This window comes from Gymnogyps californianus, unplaced genomic scaffold (genome assembly GCF_018139145.2).
Source record: "Gymnogyps californianus isolate 813 unplaced genomic scaffold, ASM1813914v2 HiC_scaffold_34, whole genome shotgun sequence".
Classification (NCBI taxonomy): Eukaryota; Metazoa; Chordata; class Aves; order Accipitriformes; family Cathartidae; genus Gymnogyps; species Gymnogyps californianus.
In genome coordinates this window covers 289,153-301,402 of record NW_026114224.1, presented here as the reverse complement: position 1 = coordinate 301,402, position 12,250 = coordinate 289,153, and positions in this window count along the sequence as shown.

The following is a 12,250-nucleotide window of genomic DNA, read 5'->3' as shown; positions in this document are numbered from 1 at the left end:
TTGTTATGTTTTCTGTTGTTAAGAGAATCAGCTCATAACAATTCGCTGTGGTGACATTGCCTGTGTAACGTGCTGTGACAGCAGCATTTCAACTTTGTGTGGTACTTATACCATTGGAGGGTGTCCAAGCATTAGATTTTTACTCCGTTCAACTAAGAGTGCTGTGGCAGCTATTGCACAGGTGCAGGCAACGGATCCTTGAGCCATCAGATCTGGCTGAGCTGAATAATGTGCAGTTGGACATTGTCATCTCCCACGGCTTTGAGTTAACATCCCCAAGGCTATTCCTTTCCCTTCATGTACAAAGTAAATGGCTGTGCTGGTTTTGGCTGGGATAGAGTTAATTTTCTTCATAGTAGCTAGTATGGGGCTATGTTTTGGATTTGTGACCAAAACAGTGTTGATAACATAGGGATGTTTTCCTTATTGCTGAGCAGTGCTTACACAGCATCAAGGCCTTTTCTGCTTCTCCCACCACCCCACCAGCGAGTAGGCCGGGGGTGCACAAGAAGTTGGGAAGGGATACAGCTGGGACAGCTGACCCCAACTGACCAAAGGGATATTCCATACCTTATGATGTCATGCTCAGCATATAAAGCTGGGGGAAGAAGAAGGAAGGGGGGACGTTCGGAGTGATGGTGTTTTGTCTTCCCAAGTAACCGTTACGCGTGATGGAGCCCTGCTTTCCTGGAGATGGCTGAACACCTGCCTGCCAATGGGAAGTAGTGAATGAATTCCTTGTTTTGCTTTGCTTGTGTGCACGGCTTTTGCTTTACCCATTACACTGTCTTTATCTCAACCCACGAGTTTTCTCACTTTTACTCTTCTGATTCTCTCCCCCATCCCACTGGAGGGGGAGTGAGCGAGTGGCTGTGTGGTGCTTAGTTGCTGGCTGGGGTTAAACCACGACAATGGCTTACCGTAGTCTAGCAATCCCAGAGCAGGTGCAGCTTGCTTCAAAAGCTCAAATGTCTTTACCTTGTCTGTTGTCCAGTGAATGGGTTCTCCAGCATCTTGAGCAGTAATCTGTATCAGTGGTTTTGCCATTTCCTCGAAAGCAGCTATCCAGGGTCGGCAGAATCCTACAGCTCCTAAAAAGGCTCGCATTTGGTTTTAGTAACTGGTTGGGGAAGATTTTGAATGGCTTTAATATGGTTCTCAGATAAACGCCACTTCTCTTGCTGGAGAATGTAACCCAGATATTTTACACTTCTCTTATAAAAAAAAAATTGTAACTTATGTGGAGAAATTCGATGGCCCTTCTCAGCTAAAGCAAACAGTAAGGTACGGGTGTCAGCTATACAAGATTCCTTGGCTACTAATAAATCATCAACATACTGTATCAAAAACAGATCCATTTTTTAAACACATCATCCTGCAAATCTTTTACTAAAATTTTAGAAAAATAGTGGAGGACTCAGTGAAGCCCTGAGGGAGCCTTGTCTATGTTAGCTGTATCTTTTCCCAAGTAAATGCAAAAAAGTATTGAGAGTCCGGATGAATAGGTATACTGATTTAAGGTAGAAAAAGTTGCCCCTGTATCTATTAGACAGGGGTAATTATGTTCATTAATTAAAAGGTTTAAGACCAGATTCTCATAATAAGAATATTTTGTATTCAGAGGCTCCTGTAGTGACTGCACAATAGGTCCCTGCTGTCAATCCTGGGTGAAATCTAGCTGCCCCAGTTGCATAGAGCAGGGAAAGATTGCACCATAGGATTGAGAGGTTCTTTTGGGAAGCCCTTTGGTCGTAATGGGCATTCCCGTTTCCAATGACCTTGTTGTCCACAATAATTACAACAGTCTCCTGTTCCTTGAGGCCCATTGCTCCTAAAATTTCCTCCTCTGCTTCTGCCTTAAAGACCTCCACATCCTCGTCCCCTTAGTCTAGGATTGCTATTCAATGTTGCTGCCAATAGACTAGCTTTCTGTTCATGTTCTTTTCTTTTGTCTTCACCTGTCTTTCATCTCTTCCATTACACACGAACATGACAATGCTGACTATTTAATCCAATCCTTTGCCCTGCCATCCAGGTATATGTTTAGAAAAATATTTCTTAATATCTGGGGCTGACTGATATACAAAGAAAGATACCATTAAAGATAGATTTTCCTCCTTCTCAGGGTTGACCCCTCCAAACATTCTCAGTTGTTTAACCAATTGGGCATAATATTCAGAAGGATGTTCAGCATTTCCTTGCTGGCATTCTCGGACCTTAGCCCAATTTACAGTCTTCCTTCCTGCCAGTTCTAAGGATTTTAACAATTCCCCTCTCACTCTTTGCAGCATATCTCTATCGGCTGGTAACTGGGGGACCGACCTGGGTCATTGGCTGGCCATGGGATTCTGCCCTGTGCTTCCCCAGGCCATCTGTGATTTGTTTCCCAGATTTTAATTCTTTTCATCAGGAGTAAAGACAGTCTCAAATAGTTGCTGCATGTCAGCCCAAGTAGGGTTATAAATGCAAAAGATGCCACATATACTTTGCATCACCTTCTGCAGATCATCCCCCAGTCTGGGCACTTGCTGTTGCCCCAAAACCAAACCAGCAGGTGCAAATGGCATGTGGACTGTTCCCACAGAAAACTGGCTAGGTTCCAGTCCTGGCCCTATAATTTTTGTCAGAGAGGTGCTTACAAACCAGAAGCAGTAGCAATAGATGGAGCAGAAACCAGAGTAAAAGCAGAAAAAAAGAGCAGTAGGATAGGCAAGTAGAGCTGAATGTGGAACGTCCCTGATTTTCCCATTCAGCCAGAGATTTTACTCAATTTCTGACCCGAAGGGGAAACTTCTCAGATTGCAACAGACGCTAGAGCAGTGTGAGGAACACCACCAGCAGCAGCAAGCAGCAGCAGCAAGCAGCGAGGGACACATGAGGGATACACGAGGACAAGGAGAGACTACGACTGAACAGGGAGCATTCCCCAAGCAACTGAGCGCGGACCCACTGATTGGATGAGCCAGCAAGGGGTGGAGCCTGCACCCGGCAGCGTGGGAGATTTAAACAGGCTAAAACAATCAGCCCAGCTGATTGCAATGGATGAGCATATATATTTCCCAGTGGGCAGCTGTATGGCAGCATGGTGACTACATGACAAAAAGCTGTGTCCTCTGCTTCTCCTGGGCTTCTAGCACCTGGTAGAACCAATGCAGCCACACAGACAGAGCTCCTGTCAAAGCATGCAACCACACAGGTTTCTGGCTGTGGGGTGTGCACAGGGATATTCCTGGAGATGGAGGGTGATAGCAAGCAAGCCTGTGAGATGTGTGACCAGGTAGATGAACTGCTCTGCCTGGTGGCCGAGCTGCAGGAGGAAGTGGGCAGACTGAGGAGTATTTGAGAGTCTGAGAAGGAGATTGACCAATGGAGCTGTGCTCTGCCATCTCTGATACACACAAGCCAACTCACTATGGAGGCAGGTCCAGGAGGAAGGCAGCGTTATGAGGGATGGGGAGGGATGGAAGAAGGTTACTGCATGGACCTGCAAGAGAAACCCCTCCTTGCCCTCTAAGATACCCTTACAGAATAGGTATGAGATAGAGGAGGAACCTAGGCAAGCAGTCTTGTCAAGGTCAGATAGACCAATGCCTTGCAACAAGACCTGCATTAAGATCAGTGCCGAGAAGAAACAACGGCGAGTTATGGTCATTGGTGACTCCCTCCTGTGTGGAACGGAAGCAACCATTTGCACATCGGACCCTCTTTTCAAGGAAGTTTGCTGCCTCCCTGGGGCCAGAATTAGGGATGTCACCAGACAACTGAAGAGCTTAGTACAACCTTCAGACTACTATCCACTCCTGCTCTTGCATGTGGGTACCAATGATGTCACAACAAAAAGTCTGAGGTCAATGAAAAGAGATTTCAAGACCCTGGGAAGAATGCTAAAAAATTCAGGAGCACAAGTAGTGTTTTCCTCGATCCTCTCAGTAATAAAGACCTTGGAAAAAACAGACGAGCCCAAGGTATCAATACCTGGCTCCAGGACTGGTGCCTCCACTACAACTTTGGGGTTTATAACCATGGAAGAGTCTTCAAGGCACAAGGACTGCTGGGACCTGATGGGATCCACCTGTCCCGATGGGGAAAATGCATCTTTAGGCATAAGCTGGTGGGACTGATCGACAGGGCTTTAAACTAGAATTGGTGAGGGAAGGCGATACCAACAGGATTACCAAAGGTAAGCCAAGAGATGGAATGGTATTGCCTGAGGGTGGCAATGCTAGTGGGAACATTTACACTGCTCCTGGGAGCACAGAGGGCTCAGGAGCATATCTGAAATGCCTGTACACCAACACACACACAATGAGAAATAAACAGGATGAACTGGAAGCGTCGGTTAGTTCCGAGAACTATGATATAATTGGTATTAGTGAGACTTGGTGGAATGAGTCCCATGACTGGAGTGCTGGGATGGAGGGCTACAGGCTGTTCAGGAGGGATAGGCAGGGCAGGCGAGGTGGAGGTGTCGCACTATATGTAAGGGAGAGGTTTGATTGTACGGCCCTTACAGTTAGGGATGATGTGGTCAAGAGGGGAATGGAAAACAAGGGAGATGTCGTAGTAGGTGTCTACTACCAATCGCCCAGCCAGGATGATAGCACTGATGAGTTATTCTATAGGCAATTAGGAGAAATCTCTGGATAGGTACCCCTTGTCCTTATGGGAGATTTCAACTTCCCAGACATCAAATGGGAATATTATACTGCTGTGATGAGCAGGTCTTGGAAATTCTTGAAGTTTGTGGGAGATAACTTCTTGTCACAAGTACTCAGTGAGCCAACTAGGAAAGATGCCCTCCTAGACTTGTTGTTTGTGAATAGAGAAGGACTCGTGGGAGATGTGATGGTAGGTGGCTGTCCTGGTTTCAGCTGGGATAGAGTTAATTTTATTCTTAGTAGCTGGTACAGTGCTGTGTTTTGGATTTAGTGTGAGAATACTGTTGATAACATGCTGATGTTTTAGTTGTTGCTAAGTAGCACTTATCTTAAGTCAAGGATTTTTTCAGTTTCCCATGCTTTGCCAGCAAGCAGGTGTGCAAGAAGCTGGGAGGGAGCACAGCCAGGACAGCTGACCTGAACTAGCCAAAGGGGTATTCCATACCATAGAACGTCATGCCCAGTATATAAACAGGGGGGAGTTGGCTGGGAGGGGCGGATCACTGCTCAGGCATCAGTCAGCAGGTGGTGAGCAATTGCATTGTGCATCACTTGTCTTTTTCTTGGGTGTTATTTCTTTTCATTACAATTATTATAATTATATTATTATTATTGTTCTTAGTAGTGTATTTTATTTTACTTTAGTTATTAAACTGTTCTTATCTCAACCCACGAGTTTTACTTTTTTTTTTCTCCTCCTCCCCACCCCACTGGGAGGGGGGAGCGGGAAGCGGCTGTGTGGTGCTTAGCTGCTGACTGGGGTTAAACCATGACAGCCCTTTTTGGCGCCCAATATGAGGCAAGAAGGGTTGAGATAATGACAGATCTGATCAGAGTGTGTTAAAACAAACTTGTTATAAGTATTCATTGTATTGGTTTGATAGTTACTGGTTACAATGTGGACTCTTTTGCTCTCAAAGTTGGTGTTGTGGTTCTTGAAGTTGCGTTATGTAATGCCCTACTTGCAGTATATGCTCCCTGTTGTGCTGTTTATCATCTGTGGGAACCGGGCTAGAGTTATCACGTTGTTGTTTGTAACACTGGCTTATGATGTGATAGAAGTGCAAGCCGTGAAACTAATCGGGTGTTTGTACTCGGCATTGTTGTCACCTCTGTACTTCGGGAGCCGCCTATGGGAGACTATTAATAATTGTACCTTTTACCTTTTCTCCTCTGGGAGCCAATCTATGGAGGAGACGTCTCCCTACTTCGGGTGCTATCTCCTGGAGAATATTAATAATTGCACTTTCTACCTTTTCTCCTCGGGGAGCCAACCTATTGGGGAGACATCTTCCTACATCTTCCCTTTCTCTGCCAGGTTAATTGCAATAGCATTGGAGGAGTTTGTAAATTTTGAATATCCTTGGGATGTTGAACTCAGCATGGTCCTATTGCTAGGAATCAGCCTGTTCCTGAATGTGATTCAGATCTTGTTTAGGGTTAAACAACTATTTAAAAATACCACCCAGAGATCAGCTCCCATGACTGCGGCTACTCTAACCTCGGTGACAGGCGCTGCGGCTACTCAAACCCCAGCAACAAGCACTGCTGCTACTCAAACCCTGGTGACAGGTGCTGCAGCTACTCTAATCCCTATGACAACCACTGTGGCTACTCAAACCATGATGACAGGAACTGCGGCTACTCCAATCCCCACAACTGTGGCTACTCAAACCCCAGTGATAAGCACTGTAGCTACTCAGACCTTGGCAATGGATGATGCAGCTGAACTAGAGAATCAACCGGTGCCAATATCAATCGCCCCTATACAGAAGAAGAAATACACAAAAGAATCAGTTCACTTAGCAAAGGATGAAGGTGAACCAGGGTCATCACGAGAACAGGAGGAAGAGGCAGAACCGGAGATAATCACCCGATCCCTATCCCCGAGTGAGCTGCGAGATATGCGAAAAGACTTCAGCCATCATCCAGGTGAGCACATCATCACCTGGCTGCTCCGATGCTGGGATAATGGGGCAAGTAGCTTGGAATTAGAGGGTAAGGAAGCCAAGCAATTGGGATCCCTTTCTAGGGAAGGGGGCATTGACAAGGCAATTGGAAAAAAGACACAAGCCCTCAGCCTCTGGAGGCGACTTCTATCAGGCATGAGGGAAAGGTACCTCTTCAAGGAAGATGTTGTATGTCAACCAGGCAAGTGGACTACCATGGAGAGAGGTATCCAGTACCTGAGGGAATTAGCCGTGTGGGAGATGGTTTATTATGACCCAGATGATGGGCGGTTACCCACAGATCCAGATGAAGTCCAATGTGCACGACCCATGTGGCAGAAGTTTGTACGAAGCGCACCATCATCGTATGCCAATGCATTGGCAGTAATGGACTGGAAAGATGACGAGGGACCAACAGTAGATGAATTGGCTGGCCGACTTTGGCAATACGAAGAAAGTCTCACTTCCTCCCTCGTTGCGACTCTGGAGAAACTGCCAGACATAGTAGCTGAGAAATGGTCCCAAGAGTTCCAGCAATTTGAGGATAAGTTTGGCTGCCCACCTGTATGGACCAATACCTCAGCTATTAGGAGAAGGTATTCTTCTGGGCAAGAGAGAGGAGAGAGAAGGTACACACCACGGGGTACCCTGTGGTTTTACCTGCTTGACCATGGAGAGGATATGAGGAAGTGGGATGGAAAACCTACCTCGGTCCTAGATGCACGGGTACGTGAATTACAAGGAAAAACAACCACAAATGAGGATTCTTCCAGGAAAATTGCTGCTTCAGCCTCCGGTGAGCAGTGTGAGCGGTGTGGCCGACAGAGTGGAAGGGCTGATCTTACTCCTGATCCTATGAGAAGGAATTCTAATCCATTTTTACAAGAAGTGAGTGGAGAATCCTATGACCAGGACTAGAGGAGCCCTGCCTCCAGCCAGGCGGAGGAGAGGGACAACTGGGTTTACTGGACTGTGTGGATTCGATGGCCTGGCACATCAGACCCACAGGAGTATAAGGCTCTAGTAGACACCGGTGCACAGTGTACCCTAATGCCATCAAGCTATAAAGGGGTAGAACCTATTTGTATTTCTGGGGTGACAGGGGGATCTCAACAGCTAACTGTATTGGAGGCTGAAATAAGCCTAACTGGGAATGAGTGGCAAAAACACCCCATTGTGACTGGCCCAGAGGCCCCATGCATTCTTAGCATAGATTATCTCAGGAGAGGGTATTTCAAAGACCCAAAGGGGTACCGGTGGACCTTTGGTATAGCTGCCTTGGAGATGGAGGAAATTGAACAGTTGTCCACCTTGCCCGGTCTCTCAGAGGACCCTTCGTTTGTGGGGTTGCTGAGGGTCGAAGAACAACAGGTGCCGATCGCTACCACAAGGGTGCACCAGCGGCAATATCGCACCAACCAAGACTCCCTGATTCCCATCCATAAGCTGATTCGTCGACTGGAGAGCCAAGGGGTGATTAGCAGGACTCGCTCACCCTTTAACAGCCCCATATGGGCAGTGTGAAAGTCTAATGGAGAATGGACACTAACAGTAGACTATCGTGGCCTGAATGAAGTCACGCCACCGCTGAGTGCTGCCGTGCCAGACATGCTAGAACTTCAATATGAACTGGAGTCAAAGGCAGCCAAGTGGTATGCCACAATTGATATTGCCAATGCATTTTTCTCAATCCCTTTGGCAGCAGAGTGCTGGCCACAGTTTGCTTTCACTTGGAGGGGCGTCCAGTACACCTGGAATCGACTGCCCCAGGGGTGGAAACACAGCCCCACCATTTGCCATGGACTAATCCAGACTGCACTGGAAAAAGGTGAAGCTCCAGAACACCTGCAATACATTGATGACATCATCATATGGGGCAACACAGCAGAAGAAGTTTTTGAGAAAGGGGAGAAAATAATCCAAATCCTTCTGAAAGCCGGTTTTGCCATAAAACAAAGTAAGGTGAAGGGACCCGCACAGGAGATCCAGTTTATAAGGAATAAAATGGCAAGATGGACGTCGTCACATCCCAATGGATGTGATCAACAAAATAGCAGCTATGTCCCCACCAACTAGTAAACAGGAAACACAAGCTTTCTTAGGAGTTGTGGGTTTTTGGAGAATGCATATTCCAAATTAGAGTCTGATTGTAAGCCCTCTCTATCAAGTGACCCAGAAGAAGAATGATTTTAAATGGGGTCCTGAGCAACAACAAGCCTTTGAACAAATTAAACGGGAGATAGTTCATGCAGTAGCCCTTGGGCCAGTCTGGGCAGGACAAGATGTTCAAAATGTGCTCTATACCACAGCTGGGGAGGGTGGCCCTACCTGGAGTCTCTGGCAGAAAGAAACAGGGGAGACACGAGGTCGACCTCTAGGGTTTTGGAGTCGGGGATATCGAGGATCTGAGGCCTGCTATACTCCACATGAAAAGGTGATATTAGCAGCATATGAAGGAGTTTGAGCTGCTTCAGAAGTGGTTGGTACTGAAACACAGCTCCTATTAGCACCCCGACTGCCGGTGCTGGGCTGGATGTTCAAAGGGAAGGTCCCTTCTACACATCATGCAACTGATGCTACGTGGAGTAAGTGGGTTGCACTGATCACACAATGAAGTCGAATAGGAAATCCCAGTCACCCAGGAATTTTGGAAGTGATCAGACTGGCCAGAAGGCAAAGATGTTGAAATATCGCCAGAGGAGGAGGTAACGGGTGCTGAAGAGGCCCCACTGTATAATCAACTGCCAGAAAATGAGAGGCAATATGCCCTGTTCACTGATGGGTCCTGTTGCATTGTGGGAAAGCATCAGAGGTGGAAGGCGGCTGTATGGAGTCCTATATGACAAGTTGCAGAAACTGCAGAAGGAGAGGGTGAATTGATTCAATTTGCAGAGGTGAAAGCCATCCAGCTGGCTTTAGACATTGCTGAACGAGAAAAGTGGCCAATACTTTATCTCTGTACTGACTCATGGATGGTGGCAAATGCTCTGTGGGGGTGGGTGCAGCAATGGAAGCAGAGTAACTGGCAACGCAGAGGTAAACCCATCTGGGCTGCCGCATTGTGGCAAGATATTGCTGCCTGGCTAGAGAACCTGGTTGTGAAAGTATGTCACAGAACATGAAACCTGGCAGAATGACTATATCACACTCCCACAAACCTGCCAAGGCAAGCGCCATGTGCTTACAATGGTGGAAGCAACCACCGGATGGCTGGAAACATATCCCGTGCCCCATGCCACTGCCCGGAACACTATCCTGGGCCTTGAAAAACAAATCTTATGGAGACATGGAACCCCAGAAAGGATTGACAACGGGACTCATTTCTGAAACAACCTCATAGACACCTGGGCCAAAGAGCATGGCATTGAGTGGGTGTATCACATCCCCTATCATGCACCAGCCTCCGGGAAAATCGAGCGATACAATGGATTGTTAAAGACTACATTGAGAGCAATGGGTGGTGGGACCTTCAAACATTGGGATACACATCTAGCAAAGGCCACCTGGTTAGTCAACACTAGAGGATCTGTCCATCGAGCTGGCCCCGCCCAATCAGAACTTTTACGTACTGTAGAAGGGGATAAAGTTCCTGTGGTGCACATGAAAAATATGCTAGGGAAAACAGTCTGGGTTACTCCTGCCTCAGGCAAAGGCAAACCCATTCGTGGGATTGCTTTTGCTCAAGGGCCTGGGTGCACTTGGTGGGTGATGCGGAAGGATGGGGAAGTCCGATGTGTGCCTCAAGGGGATTTGATTTTAGGTGAGAACAGCCAATAGATTAAATTGTATGATGTTGATTGCTATATAATCCTGCCACTGTATGTCATCATTATTATAATTGTTATATGCTATATCAACAGTATTACAGTAAGAATCACTAAGATTAATGAAGAAGGAACTTTGATAAAACCGAGTGAAGTGCAGTAGTGATGGAACCAGGACTGAGACCAGCATTGAACAATCCAACACTACACACCATCCTCCTGCTGCCCACTGCACCACACTGAAGCCCGATCCTGTTCTGCCGACTGAGCGGACTTTGCACCATCCCTCCTGCCCAGACAGACTGTTATGACAGATGGAGCCCAAAGTCATGGACTGAATGAACTCAACAGACATTTGATAGAGATGGCCCATAGACCGCGGGAATGATATCTGTGTGTATATAGTAAAAGACAGGAAAACTGGTGGTGATTAATTAGAAATGTATCGGAAAGTGTGGGATCTGGGCATAATGTAAATGGTATAGAATAAGGGGTGGATATTGTCCTGGTTTCGGCTGGGATAGAGTTAATTTTCTTCTTAGTAGCTGGTACAGTGCTGTGTTTTGGATTTAGTGTGAGAATACTGCTGATAACATGCTGATGTTTTAGTTGTTGCTAAGTAGCACTTATCTTAAGCCAAGGACTTTTCAGTTTCCCATGCTCTGCCAGCAAGCAGGTGTGCAAGAAGCTGGGAGGGAGCACAGCCAGGACAGCTGACCTGAACTAGCCAAAGGGATATTCCATACCATAGAACGTCATGCCCAGTATATAAACGGGGGGAGTTGGCCGGGAGGTGCAGATCGCTGCTGGGGCATCACTCAGCGGGTAGTGAGCAATTGCATTGTGCATCACTTCTCTTTTTCTTGGGTGTTATTTCTTTTTTTTTGTTATATTCCTTTTCATTACAATTATTATTATTATATTATTCTTATTCTTAGTTAGTAGTGTATTTTATTTTACTTTAGTTATTAAACTGTTCTTATCTCAACCCACGAGTTTCACTTTTTTCCTCCTCCTCCCCACCCCACTGGGAGGAGGGAGGGGGAAGCGGCTGCATGGTGCTTAGTAGCTGGCTGGGGTTAAATCACGACAGTGGCTGTCTTGGCCACAGTGATCATGAAATGGCTGAGTTTAAAATTTTCAGTGTAATGAGAAATAAAGGTCGTCAGAGTTGCTACCCTGGATTTCAAGAGAGCAAACTTTAAGCTATTCAGGGAGCTACTTAGCAGTGTCCCCTGGGAATCTCCTTTTGAGGGCTTAGGGGTCCATGAGTGCTGGTCATTTTTTAAGAACCACCTTTTAGAAGCACAGGAGCAGGCAATTCCACTGTGTCAAAAGTCAAGCAAGTGGGGCAGAAGACCAGCTTGGCTGAACAGGGAAGTCCTCATGGAGCTCAAGAGGAAAAAGAAATGGTACGATCTCTGGAAGCAAGGTCAGGCTTCGCAGGAAGATTACAGAGCTGTGGTTCATATATGCAGGGAGAAGACACAAAAGGCCAAAGCTCAACTAGAGTTGAAACTGGCCAGTGTTGTTTCAGAAAACAAGAAGGGCTTTTTTAAAGTATGTTAATAGCAAGAGGAGGTCTAAGGAAAACATTGGACCGATACTTGTTGAAGATGGTCACCTGACTAATAGGGATGAAGAAAAAGTGGAGGCATTCAATGCATTTTTTTGCCTCCATCTTTAATAATACTGATAGACCTTGGGCTGCCCGGTCCCCTGAGTCGGAGGACCACGAGTGTGGGAACAGTGACTTTCCATTTGTGGACACTGAAATTGTAAGGGACCAGCTATATCAGCTGAATGTTCACAAGTCCATGGGGCCTGATGGGATTCATCCCAGAGTTCTGAAGGAGCTAGCAGATGTTACAGCAGGACC